Here is a 20,581-nt window from a genome sequence, read left to right on the forward strand (position 1 = left end):
GGGCTCCTTGTTTATCCTCAGCCCTAGCCAAGGAGATGGATGATTTGTTTTTCTGATTGCCTGGGCGAGTCTTTCTCAGTCTTTTCATTTTCTACCTTCTCTTCCTTCCAAACACTCTTATTACCCCTGGACAGCTCCCAAGACACAGTTAATATAAAACACAAGAAAACAAAATGGAAGGGAAAGACAAGACTCCAACTCTTCTGGGAAGGTCACCTTCAACACTGAAAGAAAAGCCTCTGGGACTTTTTTGTTTCTCTGGGGTTTGGACAAAGCCGGATTATTTCTTTAAAAACACTTACTGGAGTGAGATACCTCATGAGTAAGAGAGTTTACTGAGCAAGCATGAGGATCTGCGTTCAAATCCCCTGCACCCATATAAAAGATGAAGTGTTCTTGGAAGCTACTGTTGGGGATCTGTAGAGACAGGAGGATTCCCCCGAGAGCTTGCTGGCTTCCACCCTATCCCAGACTCATTGAGAAACTCTGTGACTAAATCTGGAAAGTGGTTGTCCTGGAACTCACCGTGTAGACGAGGCTGGCCTTGAACTCAGAGATCCGCCTGCCTCTGCCTCTCCAGTGCTGGGGCTAAAGTCCTGAGCTTCCACACCCAGCTTACTTTCCACTTATAAATATAAGAATAAGGACTTATGTATGAGTAGAGTATCTAGTTGTCTTGGTTATGAAAGACAAAGATCTTCCATGTCCCTTCTGTTGGGGGCCATTCCTCTCCAGCCTTTTTGCTGAGCTAGCCAGGAAGAGACAGCCTTCAGAGGTTTATTCAAGGGTACCATTTCCTGTTGCAAGTCATAGTCTGCTTGCCTTACTCTATTGGGGGCGGGAAGTCAGGCTCTCTGAAGGCTTTTCCATACCCTCATCTTTCCCATGGCCTTCTGTGATTGGGTTGTGACATGTCCTCATATGTGTGTGTGCATTCATACACACACACACACACACACACACACACACACACACACACACCACCTATGTCCTGGTCCACCTTGTAGATACTCAGGTCATGAAGTCCATTTTAATGGAACAATCTCTCATGTTCATTGTTTCTGTGTCTTTGTCCATTTGTTAAATCATGAGATCCAAAGACATTAGAAACAATTAAAATCCCTGCCAGTCATCTTCCACAAGTACAGCTCGTTCATTCTAGTATAGTCGGTGATGAATTCTTAATAATGCTTCCTCTAGGAGGATATATTCAAAGTCATTTGTTCTAGTGCTCACTGTTCAGTGCTATAAAATGTGTCTGATTCTAGCCATACCCCAGAACGTCACTGACTTTGCTTGTTAGTTCTTGAGAAATACCAAATGGAAACCCCAATTCTCTTCAGAAAGGGCATGGAGACTGTTATTTCTCCTATTGGCTCTTAGTGTCCACCCCCTACATCCCAATTTAGTGGCTAGAAGAACACAGATCTAGTATTTTATATTTCTGGGAGTCTGAGGTCCAAAATGGGTCCTAGAGGGTTAGAGAGATGGTTCAGCAGTAAACAGCATGCACTGATTTACAGAAGACCCGAGTTCAATTCCTAGCACCCACACACCAGTCCACAATAGTCTGGGATTGCAGCTCCAGGGCATCAAGACTCTTCTGGCCTCTGAAGGCGCTGTACTCACACGCACCCCACCTCCGCATTCACATATATAGAATAAAGGGTAAAATAAGACCTTAAAGAAACCCAAAGTGGGTTTTATCCTGTCATGGGGCCACCTTTCTGATAAAAACTCTAGAGGGGTTGATCAGCTCTGTATTCTTCCCAGCCTCTAGAAGATGCCCACATCCCTTGGACGGGCATTCCTCCCATCAGGAAATCCGGCGATTGCATCACCCCAGCCCATGTCTTTCTGAAATGTCTCCTGTTCCGACTCTCCTGCGGTGCCTTAGAAGGATGCTGGGATTAACGAATCTCTTGGGTCCTCTAGGATACTCTCACCACACCAGTGTTTAGCTAACCACATCTGCAGACATCTCTGCTGTGTGGGGAATTTAGTCACAGGTTCTTAGGATTAGGGTGGAGACAGCCTGCCGGAGGGGGAGAAATGATTTTGGTTATAGGAACAAAAGGGAAAAATTTACTCCAAATGAAAATACCAACACATTGATGTCCCTTTTCCCCTTAAGCAGTTGGTTTTGACCCCACACAGCCTTGAAAATGGCTATCTGCTCCACTATGCTTTTTATGACTTACCTCAAGTGGACTGGAAGTGTGAGCTCCCCACAGGGAACAGGGAAGGTGAGATCCATCCGGGGTGGATTTCAAGACTACACGAGCCAGATACCAATGCAAGAGAATTGACTAAGAAATTATCTGATTCGGGAAAATGCTAATCCTACCTCCGGGAGGACACTTGGATTGGTTTATATTCATTATCATTCATTAAAAAGGCCCCCTCTTTTTTAAAGCCAATTTGTCATTCATTAAATCTGCAATTTGCATCTCTTGGCAGCAGGCCATAAACACCAAGCCCTGTCTCTTAAGTAAATTCTGGTCCCTGGCCTCTGAACTGTCAGTAGGTGGTGGTGACTTAGGGCCCACATTCAGAGAAGCATTGAAATTCTGCATCAGGCTTAAAGGGTGTTCTGTAGTATTCCATGTCTCTCCCAGAACTAATGCACTTGACATGCCTCAGCACTGTCCCCAAAAGAAACCCAAAGCCCTCCTGCTAGTGCCACCATGCTTCCAGACCCTTCCCAGCAGTCCTTGCTCTTGATGTTTCTTGATGGTTGAGTAGGTTTTGATTTCCACTGTAGTGTTTTTCTCCAGTGGGAGAGTCGGAGGGAGGCTTCTTCTGAAGGTTGAGTTCTCCGGGAATCAGCCCCAAGAAGCAGGGGCTCTCCGCACCGGTGTGAGCCGTTTCCAGTCTGTCCCCCCACCCCTTTTCCTTTTGCTCATTCCCCTGGTGACTGTTGGCAGGGCGGGCGGGCAGAAGAGCAACAGGCCCTCTGTCAACATCATGCCAAGTCCTTCAGGCGAAACTCAACCTTTCCCGTTCCCTGTTCCCACCTCCCGTGGCTCAGTCGGGCCTTAAAGGGGAGCCGTGAACCACCACCTGTTGGGCCTGGCACCGCTTAACCGTGCTAGCCTGTGTACGGGCAGCACGCTGTGCTGGCATTGCAGCTGGGCTTGGCAAGATGGGAGCACACTCCATTTTCACCATGGCCTGGAGCGGGACCCAGTGACGAGTGGTTATAGAAGAATGTCAGAGGCAGACAATGGCGGCAGGTGGGCAAGAGGCCGTCCTAAGACTGGCAGGCTGTTCAGAAGCAGCCAAAGGTGATTATCAGTCAGTTCAGAATTTCCCCTCCCCCTCCCCTCACTCCTCCTTTCTCTGCTTTCCCTTCCCCTCCCCTTTCTCTCCCCTCACCCCTCTTCCTCATTCCTCTTTCCCTTTCCTTGCTATTTTTGGCTAGGTTCCTTTCTTTCAAGGCAAAAATGCGCTGCAAATAATATCTCCAGGCTTCCTGGTCCTCAGATCTGGTGACTGTTTCCACAGAGCGAATTCGTTTGTTTTTCACTGATGGACTATCATTATCATTGGCTTTGCAAATTCCATCAGAAATTATCATTGGCAGTTACCAAATGTTGATCATGACTTTGGTTGGTGATTACCAGGGTTAGGGTCCTTGGGTTGCCAGGTAATATCTTTTTAATTTGATAGAAAAATCAAAGGAAGGCAGTAGTGGGCATGTGTGTGTGTGTCTCGTCTGTATCTGTGCAGTATTTGACAACTCCTAACAACAATACCTTCTTAATGGAGCTTAAAAATCTTATTAAATATTGCAGCTTTCAAAGTTTTGTGTGCAGTAAATAGTGGAGAACCTTGGTAAGGGCAGGCTTCTAAGTCCTATGCCCAGAGTTTAGTATTCAGTAGCTCTGTATGGCCCCCTTCAAAGTGCATTTCCACAGATTCTCAGTTTATTAGCATAGGGGCACACGGTGGCTGTCTCCAGAGGGATCTTGAAGCCGGCTGCCCCTTAACCTTCCAATGGTCCTTCTCGGCATTTTCATGCATCGTGCTTCCTCCATGCGGGGAGTTCTGTTTTCATGCAACCAGGGAAGGAGCCTTTCCCCAGCTCTGTGTTTCACCTGCCTTGCTATTTCCAGAGCTTTTGGTTTCAGTTTATTCCCCGGTACAAGAACTGAAGGATGAACTGAAATCAAATACATTTGTCTGGGAGTGGGGTGTCTGTCAGACCCAGGCATTGATCTCTCCGTGGACATCTCCCCAGCGAGAATCGCAGTCAAGATTCTAAAGGTTACATGGAATAGGCCTGATTTCTGAGCTTCTCTGGGGAGATCACTTAATTTCAAAAGCAAAAAGGGGAGAAAGCTGCCTCATACCCACCGCTCCCCTCGTTAAGTAACCAGAGCACGGTTCCTGTTATAGGAGAAAATAACGTGCTGATTAGCGTGCAGGCCAGAAAATACCCCCGAGCGGTGAATCTTTAAAGATGAAATAGTTGCACTTTGGAAGATGGAAAAATGGCAAAATGAAACCCGGGTAGAAGAGCCAAGTCGGCTTTGGGGAAGCTGGGGTTCCGCGTGTGTGCTCATGGCATTTAGACACCAGGGGGCAGCATTGCACTTCGATTGGAAAACCGTCTCTCAGGAAGGCAGCCCTTTAAAGGAACATAACATCTATGTGAGCAAAGCTAAAAACCAGAACATTAGCAAGCACCAGAAAACCAACAACACAGAACCCAAGCTGTCTTTGTTATAATGCGCCGCCTTTGCGTCTCCTGTGTTTGGAATTTAATATTGTAGTATTAAGACTCTCTGGGCCATAGCACGTCAGTTCATAAACACATGCTTAGGGGTGGTGGTGGATGCATCGTAAGATTACTCTTTATACTTTCTGCTTTTTGGTGGCCTTGTCTTTCTCAGCCCGTCGTCCTGCATTACTGCCAAAGACCTGCTCTCCCATGCTGCTTCCTTCCAGGTAGAGCCAGACCTTCTGTGGGAGGCCCCTTGGTGCAGCTGGTCGGTTCAGTGGAAGTGAGATGAGCTTGGCTGGAAAGTTATTCCTGTGCAAAACTGGGTTCCTGATTCTCATGGTTGTCGGGGCCCATAAAAATGGCTTCACTTCATCTTGGCTTAAGGTCAGAGAGCTCAAAACTATCCTTAATCTTCGAAGGTTAAAGTCATAAGACCTAAAGGTCTAAGGCGAGGCTACTGTAGGATGTTTGATCTTGGTTGTAGATGTCTTACGTAAATAATGAGAGACTCGCTCGAGGTGTGGTTACTCTTAACCCTCAAGGACAGATAACGAGAGATTTAGTTTGAGGCGAGGTTACCAAATGTTTGGAGAATTAAGGAAGAAGGTCTGTTCCTTGTGTTTTGACAAAGAAGTCTTTTGCATTTTTTGGTCGGGGTGTTTAAGCATGTTGACGAATGTACGTGGGGTGCTCAGTATTCACTGGATTGTCCCCTGACTCTATTCTGTGCCTCTGTCTTTACCTGCTGCTTGTCACTCCACACTCCCCTCTCAGGTACGAATCGGGCAAGTCGGATTGATCTGACTGAAGCCCCCAAAGGGGTTACAACACATGGTTCTGGTCCTTCCCATGGGGCATCCTCGTGGATACACTTTCAGAGGGCCAACCCGTGGCTCTGAAGGAGGTGATGCAGAATGAAACTATGCAAATGTTTGGCATCCTTGAAATGGACCCCTATGTCACACTAAGGACAAATCCAGCCTTTGACACTAGAAACTCAAACTCTGCCACTCTCCCAGGCTCAGCACAGTGAGTACCCGCTGCCAACTGCTTGATGAGCAAGCTTATTTCAACACCGTGGCCATAAGCACGCCTGTCTCCTTCCCGGCTTTGCTCTTGACTAGTGACTAATGTGGGCCACACGAGGGTGGCCCGTCCCTTGGCTGTGTCTCAAGCATTGTTGGTTTTCTCTCTGGGCTTGCAGAGTCACAGTGACTGAGAGTTTTTTTTTTTTTTTTTTCTGAAAGATAGGATACTTTTGTTTCTCTGATATTTGCATACACATTTACATTCAATTACAGCCTTAATCCTAGTTTTGTGCATGGATTTCACAAAAGCAGATTAAAGTTCCTACTCTGCATGGAAGTTTTCCTACTTGGTCTCCCCCTCCCCCCCCCAGGCTTTCTCCCCTTCTAGGTTGGGAAACTTGACTTTGAGCAGGGGCAGAAACATGAACAGGGCAGGGACTAACAGGCATCAGGAAGATTAATTACCCTCCTTGGAATCTAGCTTGACTGGACGAGGTGAGACAGTTCAATTATGTAATCATGTTGGCACTCTTGACTTCCCAGGCCCCGAGTGCTAGGACTGACCTCTCCCGCATTTTAATTTATAGGAGGAACACACTCTCCTCCATGCAGCTCCCTGGTGAGCCCTCAGGCTGGGGTGGGGGGAGGGAGGAGATGACAATTCTGGAAGAAGATGCTTCAGTCTCTGGCGTCTCTCCAGCTCCTGCCTACAGTGTTGTCAATGTTCCTGTTAGAAAGCTGTGGTCTGGCCGCCTGGCTGCTTCTCTAGGGCCACGTGGACTCTCTTTCTCTCACACACAGCCTTGTAAGGCTTTCCCCTTCGCCCTGAGAATGGTTCTCCGTTGAAGCTACAGGTCAGGAAGCTTCATTAGTCTGCAATCCAGTAGGGGTGGGAAGTCTGGAGATCCTCCTGCGATGACTGAGATGTCACTGTCTGCTGTGTCCAACATGGTAGGCAGTGACCAAATGTGGCTGTTAGTACCTGAACCGTGGCCAGTGCAATTAAGGGACTGAGTTTTTAATTTGAATTAATGTAAAGTTCAACAGTTATCTATGGCCGGCGGATACTCTATTGGGCAGTGAGAGAGTGGGCTGTACCCGTAATGGCCAGGGGAGATGCTGATCTGTGTGTGGCTTGATTGTTGTGGGAGGGCTCGCACACCCTCACTGCTGTCCGAGCTCGAGGTTTGTTTTTCTACTGTGTCCTCTAGTTTTTCACTATCACCAACTACATATCGATGATGCATCTTCCTTATGGTAGACCTCACGAGAAAGGACCGGAGAATGGAATTTTCCTTTTTCTGCTAGGAGTGAGTCCTTATGTCTTTGGTTGGCAAATGACTTTAATCACAGTGAAAAGTGTACTCTCCCCAAATGCAATGTCAGGCCAGTCTGCTGTGGTGTTGCCACTGAGTCCTGCACTGACGGGCTCTCTTTGGCATGATGCTCCCAAGTTGATTGGAGACTTGGTGCACAGACAAAACCAGGTGACAGTGTGCCTTTGACAACAAGCTTATGAAAAAATAGCCGTATAAAGAAAATTATGCTCTGAACTATATGCAAGGAAAAAAAAAAGACGTTGATTCCCCAGAACTCAGGTAAAAAACAAACTGACAGAGTACACACACTTGCATACACATTCTCTGTCTGTCTGTCTGTCTGTCTGTCTGTCTGTCTCTCTCTCTCTGTCTCTGTCTCTCTGTCTGTCTCTGTCTCTGTCTTTCTCTCTCCCTCCTCTCTCTCTCCATCTCTCTGTCTCTGCTCTCTCTCCCTCTTTCTCTCTCTCTCCCTCCTTCTCTCTCTCCATCTCTCTGTCTCTCCCTGTCTCTGACTCTGTCTCTGTCTCTCTGTCTCTCTCTCTCTCTCTCACACACACACACACACACATGGCACACATGCCCTCCAGCGTGCACAGCTGCACATGTGTGTGCACACACACTGAAGGCATAGGAGATAAAGTACCACGGGAATAAGAATGAAAGACTGAGCTACCATAATTCTTCCCATTCCGACAGAGTGGTAGAATCGCAGCTGAGGAGCCTTCATCTTGCGACATCCGGCCCTCCCTCAAGCCAACAAACTCACTCTTCCGCTGCCTCCATCACACACCACCTTAGCATGTCCTAGGGGCTAAAATTTCACAAACAAGAGGAGAAAAACAACAATAGCAACAATAAATGCTCCGTTCTGTAACATCTCTCTCTGGCTCCTGTGGTTTACCTTGCTAGTTAATTTGGGGCAGACCATTGAGCGCTCAGAGTGACAGGAACAGCAGCCAATCTGCTGTTGTACAAGTGAGCGCATATAGCCTGCTTGCTAATGCCTTGAGAAATGTCTGCAGAAATGCAGCTCACCGGGATGGTTCTTTAAATTAAGCTAGGTTTGTAAAGAGCTCATTTACTGCCTGACTTAGAGCTAACTCCTGCGGCAGAGTGGGATTCGAGGCTACATGCCAGTGAACAGAAAGCAGCTTGGGTACCAAACTGTGAGACTGTCAGTGGCAGGGAAAGGAGTGGCGTTAGAATAGAAGGCATCCTGAGATGCAAGGCAAGTAAAACATCAGAAGGATGCAGCTAGACACAATGGACAGATGGCTTGCCCAGGAAGGGTGGGATGCTCAGAGTGAAGAGGGAGACTGGGAACAAGAAAGAAGAGGGCAAGAGAAAATAGCCTATTATACCGTTCGGCTTCATGGAAGGGGCATGGTTGAAAACGGTCATTGAAGCAGATGACCAGACAGTAGCAGGTCTTAAGACAAACTACTTCCCCGTCTCGTGGTGAGCTTCAATTACAGGAATAAAACACATTAACAAGAAAATGCCTATACTCACATGCTACTCTCCCTAGGCCAAGTGTTTGCCTATAACAGGACGAAAATTTCAGATTCACTAGTACAACTGACTTCAGGTTCTCTCTTTGCATCCTGGCCTCTCTCCTGGCCTTCCACCCCAAGGCCAGCTCTTGGGATTTTTCTCTGCAGGCAGACAGATCATGACGATTGACATCTAATTGCAAAGATTGTTATTCATGCCAGGGAAGGTATTAGGTAGGGTTCTCTGGAGGAACAGAACTAAAAGAATGTAGGCATGCATACATAATAAAATACATTTATTAGATTGGCTTATGCTGTAAGGTTTGGGTAGTCCGACAAGGGCTGTTGGCATCCTTGGCCACCTGCTGGAAGGTGTCCATATTGAGGGTCCTTCAGCTCACCTTCTCACGAAACACTTTCACAGGCCTGCTCTAGGTGGCATCAGGTTGACGACCAGGGTTAACCATCACAGAGACTGTCATTTTGATGGCCTGTAGAATTGATGTCAAAACACAGTCCCAGGGTCCAGAACACTGTTTTGGATTCTTAAGGGATAGCAGTAAGAAACCCAGGCTGTGAAATTGTGAGAAATCAAGAGAGATATAACAATGTTAAAATGTTGAGGTGTAGATTAAGTATGCAGGGATCTGGTAGTTAAATGTATCCTCCAATCATAGTTTTCTTTTCTTGGCTGGAAACCAGAGGTAAAGGAGTGAGAAAGTGTTTATTTCTTGCCATAAGTTATTAGGTAGCAAACCATAATAGCTCTTTTCTTCACATAGTTCCTGAAGAAAGAGCAAATTCTAAAATATGAATATGCCTGATGGGGAAGTGCATTTGAGGTCTCTGCGTTGGAATCTACTTGTGGGCTCTACCCTTTTTCCTAAGCTGGACCATTTCTACATGTCCAGTGCTCCTGACCTGTCCTTTCAGTGAGTAGAGGACCTCCTGCCCAGGGCCAGGGTAGCAATTAGAGGGAGGAACCAAAAGCCTAAGCCCCCAGACTAAGGTCTGGGTCATACCTCGAATGTAAATGTGGGGGAATTATTTCCCAACCCCGGTTTCTTTCACAGGGGCACATGGGAAGTGGGTGTAGGTATTGCATGAAACAAAGTGTAACATGTCCTCAGCAGACGTGTGCTCGGTGCTTGTGATCGTCCTTCTAAAAGATCTCTCTTCTCATGGAGCAGAGAACTATCTGCCCTCCTTGGTGTCTACATGCTTTCTCTGCCTTCCACTATGTTTGTAGGAATAATTCTTACCTCAAAACCGTGACGCAGGTGATATTGTTGTTGAGGTTTGTGGACTCTGGCCATTTTGGTTGTGTAGGTTGCTGTGGGTGCAGTTTGTAGGAGGGCCAGTGGTGCTATATTTCCACGCTGACACTGGATGGCCAAACATCCTTCAGCAAGACTCCACTTCGTAAAGGTTCAATGACTTTCCCAAACAGTGCGGCTTGCTAGAGACCAGGGTTCAGACACAGGAGTCTACGGGGCACATTTCACATTTAAGACAGTATTGTGGAATATTTAACTATGTAAATATGCCTCACATTTGCTTATGCTATGGAATATTGCATTAACTATAAGATGGTGTTACAATTGTTTATTCTGCCTTTGCTAACAATGGAAAGTTGAGCTAGACGTGTTTCGCCTTGCCTGCCTATGGCATCTGATTGGCCTAATAAAGAGATGGACAGCCAATAGCTAGGCAGAGACAGAGGGATAGGTGGGACTGGTAGGCAGAGATAATAAACAGGAGGAGAAATCTAGGCTTGAGTAGAACCAGAGAGGAGAGGAGAGAACAAAGGATGAAGAGAGGCACAGGCCTGGGGTCAGAAGCCAGGCAGCCACCAGCCAGCCAGACACGAGAAACTGGAAAGTAGGATGCACAGGAAGAAAGGGAAAAGAGCCCTGAGGTAAATGTAGATGAAGACAAACAGAATAAGTTCGAAGAGCTAGCCAGAGTGGAGAGCCAAGCTGGACCAAGCATTTATAACTAATATTAAGTCTCTGTGTCATGATTTGGGAGCTGGATGGTGACCCAAAGCAGAAGCCTGGTACAAGTCATAGCAGTATTTATAGCACCAGTCCAGAATTATGCCCAAATTCTAACTGAGCCTTGCTCTTGATCCCTGCTGGGCAGTATATAAGATGGAGAAGGGTCTAACACCCTGTGGGAATTCAAACGTATCGCACTTAAGGATAGGCAATCAGGACTCTAATGAGGGAAGAAGAATTTAATTCAATAAACACCTATTAGAACTGACAGTACAAATGTAAACAGGTCCCTGGTGAGAAATCTTACTGCCTTCCTCATGGCTGCATCCCTTGGCACATGTAACCAATCATGGAAGGCAGATGCTCACGGGGTCTCCACAGAACAGGGTGGCACTTGCACTGTTTTTAGCATGTGGCATCACCCCAAATTTGTATCAGAACCACGGATCTGGAAGTTGTGGGGGTAATCTCATAAAGATAACGTTTACTTTATCTCAGATTTAGGGGAAGGTCTTGTGGTTAGAGAAAGCTATTGCTGGGGATTGGATTTCTATTTCTATTTTTCAAGAGATTTAGGCACTGGGAATGGATCTTTACTCAGAATTGGTTTCCTCTGAGATTTTTTAGTACATCATTCTGAATACTCGTGTGTGTGTGTGTGTGTGTGTGTGTGTGTATTGTATATAAGCACTTATTCGTGCCATGGTGTATATGTGGAGGTCTGAGAACTTGAAGGACTTGGTTCTCTCTTTCCACATGTGGGTCTCAGGTATTGAACTCAGGTCATTGGTTTTAGAATCAAGTGCCTTGACCTGCTGAGGGTCTCTCTGGCCTGCTTTTTACGTGGTTCCCAGGGGGTCACACTCACATCTCCAAACAGCTTTACTGGCTGACCTGTCTCTGCACACTGGGCATGGAAATTTCCCTTCTGTCAGAGCATGATTTTCAAGACTTTTCCTCAGGCTGGTTGTGAGTTATTGCTTGTTTTGGCACACTTACACTCACCCAACAGTACAGAGTCTATGTTTGGCAGGTATTATCAGCAAGAGAAATTAGGCAGTGTTGCTTTTTAAGGTTATGCAACAGTAGCAACAATTCCTTGAAAAAAAATCCCACTTTGTTTTCTTCCAGTGCTTTAGAGCACTGTCTTATTTGTTATTTCCTCAAAAAGAGAATAATCTAAATATTGGCTTTAGAAGTTAATAGTGTGTAGTTGATTAGTAACACTGCAGGTAAATTTACTAATAGCATTTAGATGCTCTGTTTCCCTGTATTATAGTATTTCTTCTAAATGCACCACATTCTTATTCATCTTCATCTTTCACACCCCCGCATCCACATATGTGTAACATGTGGTGTGTGCATTTTATATATGTGGTATATGCTCATCCCTTTGTCTCTATCCCACTACAGTGCTGGGGTTACAGATGCATGTGGCCACTCCTGGCTTTTAAAATGGGTGGGGGTGGGGCTGATGATTTGAACTAAGGTTGCTCTTGACCACTGCGCCATCTCCCTAGTTCCTGCTTTATTTGATTTTGAGACAGTTTCATGTGTCCCGGGCTGGCCTTGGACACACTGCGTAGCTGAACACGAGCTAGAACTTCTGGTTCTTTACTCTGTGCCTCCCACGTTCTGGAATAACACGTGTTCTTGTTTGCCTGAGGTGGGACTTATTATACAGCTCAGGCTGGCCTTGAGCCTCTGGCTGTCCTGTATCCATCCCCCAAGTGCTGGAACTCCAGAAGTGTGCTATCACACCTGGTTTGATCCCATAGATTCACACATGTCAGACTCTGAACTCCATCCCCAGTCCAGGACTTGATACTCTCATGTGTCTATCTTGGAAACTGGACCAGTAGTTTCAAACATACTAGAAAGTCAATTTTCTTTTGTATAACTAGAGGCAGGAGTGCTCATTTGAATAACACAAAGTCTGAATGTAATGTCTTAACCAACTGCGAACGCTTCCTGACAATGCTCACCTGTGCTTTCTTGGTTTTGTGCCTCTCCTGTGTCCTGTGACCCCGTCTTCTGCACTCCTTTGGACCGAGAGTAGGAGCACATGCATTCCCAATCTCAGCTTGTTCCATCCCTCTTTTGATCGCCCCCCTGCTTCATCACTAATTCTGTAATTTCCCTACTTCTTGTCAAGTCTTCGTGCTAGGAGCAATCGAGAGCAGCTCATGGCCAGGACCTCTCTGCCTCTCGTACTCTTTGCAGAAGCACTTAAAACAGTGAACAGGCGAGCCGAGGATTCCCAGTGGTGCCTGCTGCCTGCCTCCTCCCACATGCCTGGAGGCCTGCTCGCTGGCAACTCAGGCACGAGTCAACACGCAGGCCCCTGGCACACTGCGGTGAGCTCTGTACCCTCTGTTTTTAGTGTGGGTCACACCTGGACTTCGCCGTGCCTGTTGGGATTTCCTGCGACCTTAACTTTCCAGCCGCCGTGGAGACAGGCGACACTTTTGAGCTTTATAGGACCAAATCCAATGACTTCTGAAGAATAGAAGTAAGCCAGAGACGGAGGAAGTGTGCAGGGGTCAGAGTGGGCAAAGCAGAAGTTTTTGGATTTCTTTGTGAGAAGGTGAAAGACCCCCAGAGTGGGGAGACCCTCACTCAAGTCTCGGGATAAGCCGACGCCCCAATAATTCAAGAGAGACCGTTCTTGCTGCAAGCACACGAGGTTTATTGGGAGAACCAGTGCACTGGGGCCGAGCTCATGACCCTCGCAGGGGCAGAGGAGTTTGACCTCTAGTAGCTGCAGTGGTGGGGGGGGGTTAAAGGGAAAAACCAAATTAGGGAGTTAGGCAAACATCATAAAGGATGAGGAAGTTAAATGATAGCTTATGTCTTAACAGGAAGGTTATCTCAAGCAAGCATTCTTTGGGCATTGTACAGTTAAACATTGAGCAGGAATGTGGTGAGCTAGTCCCTGGATAAGGTAGGGTTATTTTTTAAGTTTATCTTGAGGTCTCCGGTTTCTCAGGAGAGGGCAGAAGGGCAAGTCACTCTGTGATGGGATAGTCACTAGGGGTCTAAAAATGTTGAGTTGGGATCTCTCAAAGGGAGAGTCTGAGGGCCAATGGCTTCATGCTGGATGAGCATTCAGAAATGGAAGGCTGCTGACCTTGGGCTCCTGAAGGCCTCTGGCCTGGAAGCTTGAACGGGCCTGGGGCTTTCTTTCTGACTTCTGAGGGCTCCCAGAGCCTCCCTGTGGTGGGAGGAGTCCCCTTGCCACTACTTGCTGAGTTACTCCTCACTTTAAGCCTCTCTAGAGTGAAAACCAGGAGCTCTTGGACCAAGGCCTTCCCAGCATAATGTCCTTTTGTGGCCATGGGTGTGATGTGAGGTGCATGCGTGAGACCTGTTATGATGTCTAAGACCTTCTAGGCTAATTAGCCAACCTTCCTCCCTGTTTTACCAAGGTCAGCATCGTGCATTCGGGACTAAGGGTTGGGGTGGAGGTGTTCTCTTTGTAGGTGGCGTCTTCTTCATCTCCTGAAGACCTTGTAAAAGCAAGGTACGTCTAAGAAAGAAATACAACGTGTCACGATGGAACCTGTCAGGAAAGAACATAGACTTGAGACCACATTGAAACAAAAACTCATCCCTTCATTCCATTCCATTGCTTAATCATTCAATCAATCGCTTACCTGAAAATTTCAGTGCATCTTCAATGCGCCCAGCATGCTTCTCATTGCTAAACTAATAAATATAACCCAAAGATAGCAAGAAAGTCTTCGGGGACTGTGGTGTAGCTTTAGGGATAGAACACTTGCCTATCATGTTCAAGGTTTGAGTTTGAATCCCTGGAGCCAGTGAAATAGACGCAGGGTCCAGTCTTCCAGGTAAGTATTTTATTGATCAAATACAGTGGTACATGCCTCTGTGCTCTGAGCAGCGGGGAGTTCAGGTTCCCTAAGCATCCTGAGAGCTGGTACCTGCTCCTGCCAGTGCTGTCACCTTTCATTGTCCCTGCGCTGGCACGCACTCCCTCCTCACCTTTTCCCTCTACCTGCGCATGTGCTCTGCCTCCTTGTGCACCCTCCATTTGCCCCAAAGCATGGCGCACCTTCTTCCTTGGGCAGCTGTGCTGCGGTGAGGCAGTGGTGAACAGACAGACCACAGAAGCCTTTGAGGGGCTACCGTGTGAGAATGATGGGCCTAAGTGAGCACCGGCTACGGACGTTTCAAGGGTACGTGTCCTGGTCCTGGCCAGTGACCACCTCAGTGTTGGGGTCCGCTGTCTTTCATTCTTACCCCTCACCTGTGGTTTCTTCCACAGCCTCAGGTGCCTTCCTCCCTGGGGACTAACAAAGAGGATTTTTAAAAGTAAGATGGCAAGGCTGTCTTCCTAGGGGTGCTTTAGGCCACCCAAGGGCTTGCTGTTAACACTGACTTTACATTGTTCCATCTTCCTTTTTCTTATTAGGCTTTGGGCATTTTCTCTGCAGATTAAAAAGTATACTTCAGTGTTTTCCCAAATTAAAAAAAATGAGAGAGAGAGAAACAATTCTCCCCTGAAGATAAATTCTGTTGCACAACCTAGAAAGCAGAAATAGCCACAGGCAGCTTTTAAAGGAGCAGTCTGCTTCATAATTAAGATGACAGGGCCCTGTGCGCTCTCTGAAAGTCCTACAAGATAGCAGAGTGTCACAAACGGCAAGATGGAGACATAGATGTGCCTCGGTGAGACTGTCTGGAAAAGAGCATTGGATTCTACCTCCAGATCTGTACAGCAGCCTCCGTGGAATTTCTTTCTTCTTAAAAATTATTATTTTCAGCCAAGCAATGGTGGCACACGCCTTTAATCCCAGCACTCAGGAGGCACAGGCAGGCAGATCTCTGAGTTTGAGGTCAGCCTGGTCTACAGAGTAAGTTCCTGGACAGTCAGGCCTCTGACACAGAGAAGCCTTGTCTCAAAAAAAAACCCAGAAAAATTATTATAATCAGGTGTGTGTGTGTGTGTGTGTGTGTGTGTGTGTGTGTGTGTGTGTGTGGTGTTCAGGTACATGTCTTATCACACACATGGAGGTCAGAGAGCTAACATTATAGAGCTGGCTCTCACTTTTCACCTTTATGTGGGTTTCCAGGGACCAAACTAAGTTGTATGGTTTATTAGTCAGGTTCTCTAGAGGACAGACCGGGTAGAATTGAAGAATACATACTAAAGGAAATATATTTCAGTGATTTATGGGCCCTGGTCCCACTGGTTCAAGCACAGCTGTCTCCTGCAGGAAAGGTAATGGATCTGTTTCAGTCCACGACACTGGATATCTTAGTCCCGTCTGGTGCTGGAACTCCAGGGAAGTAGCTGATGGCTGCTGATGCCAATTTTCAGTCTGCATTATCTTGAAGAAGCAGGTCCTCACACCAGTGGAGGAATGCCTCAGGAGCAGGGTAGATGAGCTTGCCAGCGAGAGTGAGAACAAACAGGCCCAAAGCAAAAGCTTTCCTCTTTCATATTGTTTTATGGATGTGGACTGTCACCAAAAGGTGTGGCCTAGATTTAGGGTGGGTTTTCCACCTCAAATAATAATAACAAAAATCCCACACAGCTGTGCCCAGCTGCTTAGGTTTTAGTTAATTCCAGATGTTATCAAGTTGACAACCAAGATTAGCCATCACACACTGCCAAGCATTTTGCCCATTAAGCCACCTGGCCAGTCTCATCTTAGACTTTCTCAAGTTAGAAGAGCAGTAGACAACCAATCAAGGGACCTCACCTTCTAAGTAGGAGGGGCTGGGAAGCACTGCTAATTCCCTGTACTTTCTGGTGTCATGGAATGCTGTCAGCATACTGAAGTCACCAGTAAAATAACTAGCTGATGTAAAGTAAAGGGTAGCCATGCTACAATCCATAGCCCCAGAGAGGCTAGGTAATAAGAAGACCCCAAAGGAGATGCATGGATTTCCCTGGGAAGGGGAAATAGAAGAGATCTCCTGGGTAGCCTGGAGCAGATAAAGATGGAAACATGAGGGATCTGGTTGAGGGGTGGATGGAGGGGGAGTGTAATGAAAGAGATGTCTTGATGGGAAGACATTTTGGATTGAGGTAGAAATCTGATACAAGGGAAAATTCCATGAATCTACAAAGATGACCCCAGCTAAGACTGATAAGTGTTTTGAACAGGGCATCTCCTGTAATCAGATTAGTAACTACTATAATTGTCATAGAAGGAGAGCCTTTGTCCAGTAACTGATGGATATTGGTTCAGAGATCCATAGCCAAACAGTAGACTGAGCCTGGGGAATCCTGTTGAGGAAAGGAGGAAGGATTGTATGAGCAAGGGAGTGGGGGTCAGGGTCATCACTAGGGAACCCATAGAAGCAACTGGCCTTCTCATGGGAGCTCACAGACTTTGGACCCATGGCTAGGGAGCCTGCATGTGACAGACACAGGTTCTCTGCATATAAGTGACACTTCTGTGACTTGGTCTACTTGTGGGACTCCTGGCAGTAGGAGCAGAGCCTGATCCTGACACTTTGACTGGCTTTTGGGAATCCATTCCTAATGGTTGGGTTGCCTTGCCCAGCCTTAATACAAAGGGGCGCTTAGTCCTACCTCAACTTGATAGAGCCTTCTTTGTTGGCATCCATGGGAGACCTGCTCTTTTCTGAACAGAGGTGGATTGGGTATGGAGCAGAGGGGTGGAGTGGGTAGAGAATGGGAGGCAGGGGAAGGGGGAGCTGCAGCTGGTTCTAAAATAAATGAAAAAAGTTAATTAAAAAAACTATTTGAAAGAATGAATGGTGGAGTTGGACGTTGGTGTACAGAAACCTCCGTCTCATGCATTCAGGTCTAACCAAGGAGGCTGCATCAACCTTGTAGACACGATGTAAGGTTTTGAATAGTAGCGCTTTCCTGTCATTTGAAAAAGACAATGTGAGGATGGTTTTTAATGAGTCAAGTTTCAGAGCTGTGGTGAGGTGTAGGGAAACTTTTGGAACTATAGTGATGTGCCTGGGGCGCTTTGTCTGTCAACCTCAAGAGATAGACAGGGGTATTACTAGAGCTGGGGAGTGAATGCTATACTGAAGGGGCTGTCTTCACAGGAACTGTGCCTTCAACAGAGGTTTGTGTCACCTGGAAAAAGCTGAGGGAGAAAACGCCTTGTTTGTTGCCCCTCTCTCCTCAGTAAGAGGACACTCAGGTGGCTGTCTTCCTCTGGCTGCTGAGGGACAGGTGAGCCTGTGCCCCTCCTCAGGCTAGTCTTCACCACCTGCTTTTCTCCTATCTGAAGTCAGAAAACACGGCGGGGCGGGGGGCAAACAGAAGCCCTAAGAACGTGGGCCTGCCTTCTTCTTCTGCTTCTGCTATGTGTGACCTCTTACCCAGGTTTCCATTGTCTCTCAAGGCAAATGCATTTCCCTTCTTTTTCATAAAGCTGTTAACTTTCTCCTTGTAAAGTACAACTATTCTTGCTGGGTGTGCTGGTGCAGGAGACAGAAGCAGGTGGATTTCCATGAGTTCGAGGCCAGCCTGGTCTATATACCGAGGTCCAGGTTGTTCAGGGCTACAAAGTGAGATCCTGTCTCAAAACCAAACACAAAACAAAACAGCACAGTCAAGCAAGTAAAACAACCCTCAACTGTTATTAAAACATTAAAAATGCATTTATTAATGGGTGTGGGCATGCATAGGTACATTGTAGAGAGGACAACTTGTGGGAGTTGATTTTCTCCTTCCACCATGTGGGTCCTGGGGAGTGAGCTCCAGTCATCAGTCTTCATAGCAAGGACCTTTGCCTTCTGGCTCATCTCAGTCCAGGTGCTGATTTTCTGAGTCCCATGCAACTCCTGGGCAACCAGCAGCATGACCACTGAGCTCAGAGTGAGGATTCAGCTGTGTGTTTATCCACGAAGTAGCACGGCAGAAGGGTGGTCTCCTCACAGACTTGACCTTGGTTCTAAAGATGCGTGTTCTCAGATACAGTTAGGGATATATTTGAAAATATGTGCCATGACTGAGTATAAGGCAACACTTGAGGGCACGGTGGATGTGAAAGGCAGTCCTTCCTGTTGAGTATCTCTCCTGTTCAGGTCAGGATGTCCACACGGGGCATCACTCATGAGTCACATCTCTATTAAGAACAACTTTGTTTAAACTCCCTACCTCTGTGTATCACTTCTGTTAAACTGGAGAATTTTTGCAAAGCTTTGAAAATTAAGCTAATGTGAAACCTCTGTGGGGAACAGTTGCCACGGAATATGTCAACTATTAAATAACAACACTCTAGAAGGCAGTCGAGCATAGAGCATGGCGCCCTGTCTAAACTGGATAGAAATTCAATAGAATGCAGACGCTCGGTTGGAATGTGAGTAGGCTAATACTGTTTCAAGGGTTCATAAACCTGTAATTTAGCCTCTGGATTTCTGCCCTCTGTTTGTTTCCCTTCTCTCCTTGGTTTTCTCGTGTTCTTCCCAACAAGAAAAATAAGATCATCAAAAACCTTCCACTTTGGTTGATGGATTTATTGCCAGCAGCCCAGCCTTTTGCTATGAAGCACAATTAGGAGTCAATGGGACTCAATGGAACTATAGGAGTTGATGCAGGTGAGCCTGGCAGCTGCTTGGTTCTCTGGCTGTCTCTTGACGCTCAGGCACCTCCTCTTCTGGGAATTCCATTTGCCCAGACAAAGCTAACCAAAGAGGCTCTGGCTTTGATCACGCTTCCTCGATGAAGTCATAATAGCTCAGGTAAGGGAAATAGTGTTCTTCTTTGTGGCTCTGCAAATGCTCAATCCCATTGCCTAAATGAAAATGACAACCTACAATTGTTCAAAGAAACTGAATCCTGCCTCCCCTTACATGGTGTTAGTGGAGAAAATGTACAGACAGGAGCTAATTAAATTATGACCTCTCTGGGCTGGGAAGTTGGCTCTGTCAGTAGAATGCTTACCATACAAGCAGGAAGAGTAAGTTTGATCTCCAGAACCCAGGTGAAAAAGCCAGGCATGGTGGTGTGTGCTTGTAATCTCGGTGCTGGCGAGGTAGAGACAGCGGGAACCCTGTGGTCCTGTCAATAGCTAGTTTAGCCAAGTCAGTACGCTCCAGGCCAATGAGAGATCCTGTCTCAAAATATAATGTGGACAGTGCCTGAGGAATGACATTGGAGACTGGCCTCTGACTTTCACATGTGCGTTTATGTGACAGGCACATATTTTAGTGCACCCCCCAAGCATATGACTTAGCAAAGCTAAATTGAAGCCATTGTTGATACCAATTAGAAACTTTCTTTTTTAAAGTATTATAATTGTGGAAATCCTTTTTTAATTTTGACCCTCATAGCCCTATCTACTTATCCATTTAGGCACAAATCTGTATGCATTTAAAGACAACACACATTTGTTAGCTATTGTGTCTAGTAGATATAAATATGCTGTGCTTCATACCTTCACCATTAATTTTGAGCATCTCTATGACATATCGCATGAATGCTTATGAACTAGGGGAGTCATCTGCTATGTGACATCAGACAGAGCACATACTATCTGCTCCTTCTTTTGTCCAGATGTTTCTGACTCTACCAGACACAGGTAGCTGATTACCAGACCCCTGGAATGTCCAATTGCCTCTGCACCCCTGTGCTTCCTGAGTTGTCACTGTACCTAGCTAGCTATTTTAGTTGAAGGATAAGGTCAAGTTTTTTTTTTCTGTATGAGCTGGCGACAGCACTGATTCATGCGCTTAAACTGAAAACAAAACAAGAAAGAGGGGCTGGAGAGGTCTCAGCTAGTTAAGGGTATTGGTTGCTCCTGCAGAACACACAGGTTTAATTCCCAGCACCCCACAGGGTAGCTCACAACCATCTGTAACTCCACCCTCAGGGGGTCTGATGCCCTCTTCTGGCAACCACAGGTACTGGGCAAACACATGATGCACAGACATACAAACATGCAGGCAAAACACCGTCTTCATCCAATGCAAGGTAAAATAATTCTTTCAGTTTCAGCAGAGGTTTCATCTTCCTCTCCCTAAGAAATAAGAGGGTGCAGACATGTAAGTG

The sequence above is a fragment of the Mesocricetus auratus genome, unplaced genomic scaffold (genome assembly GCF_017639785.1).
Source record: "Mesocricetus auratus isolate SY011 unplaced genomic scaffold, BCM_Maur_2.0 Super-Scaffold_100011, whole genome shotgun sequence".
Lineage (NCBI taxonomy): Eukaryota > Metazoa > Chordata > Mammalia > Rodentia > Cricetidae > Mesocricetus > Mesocricetus auratus.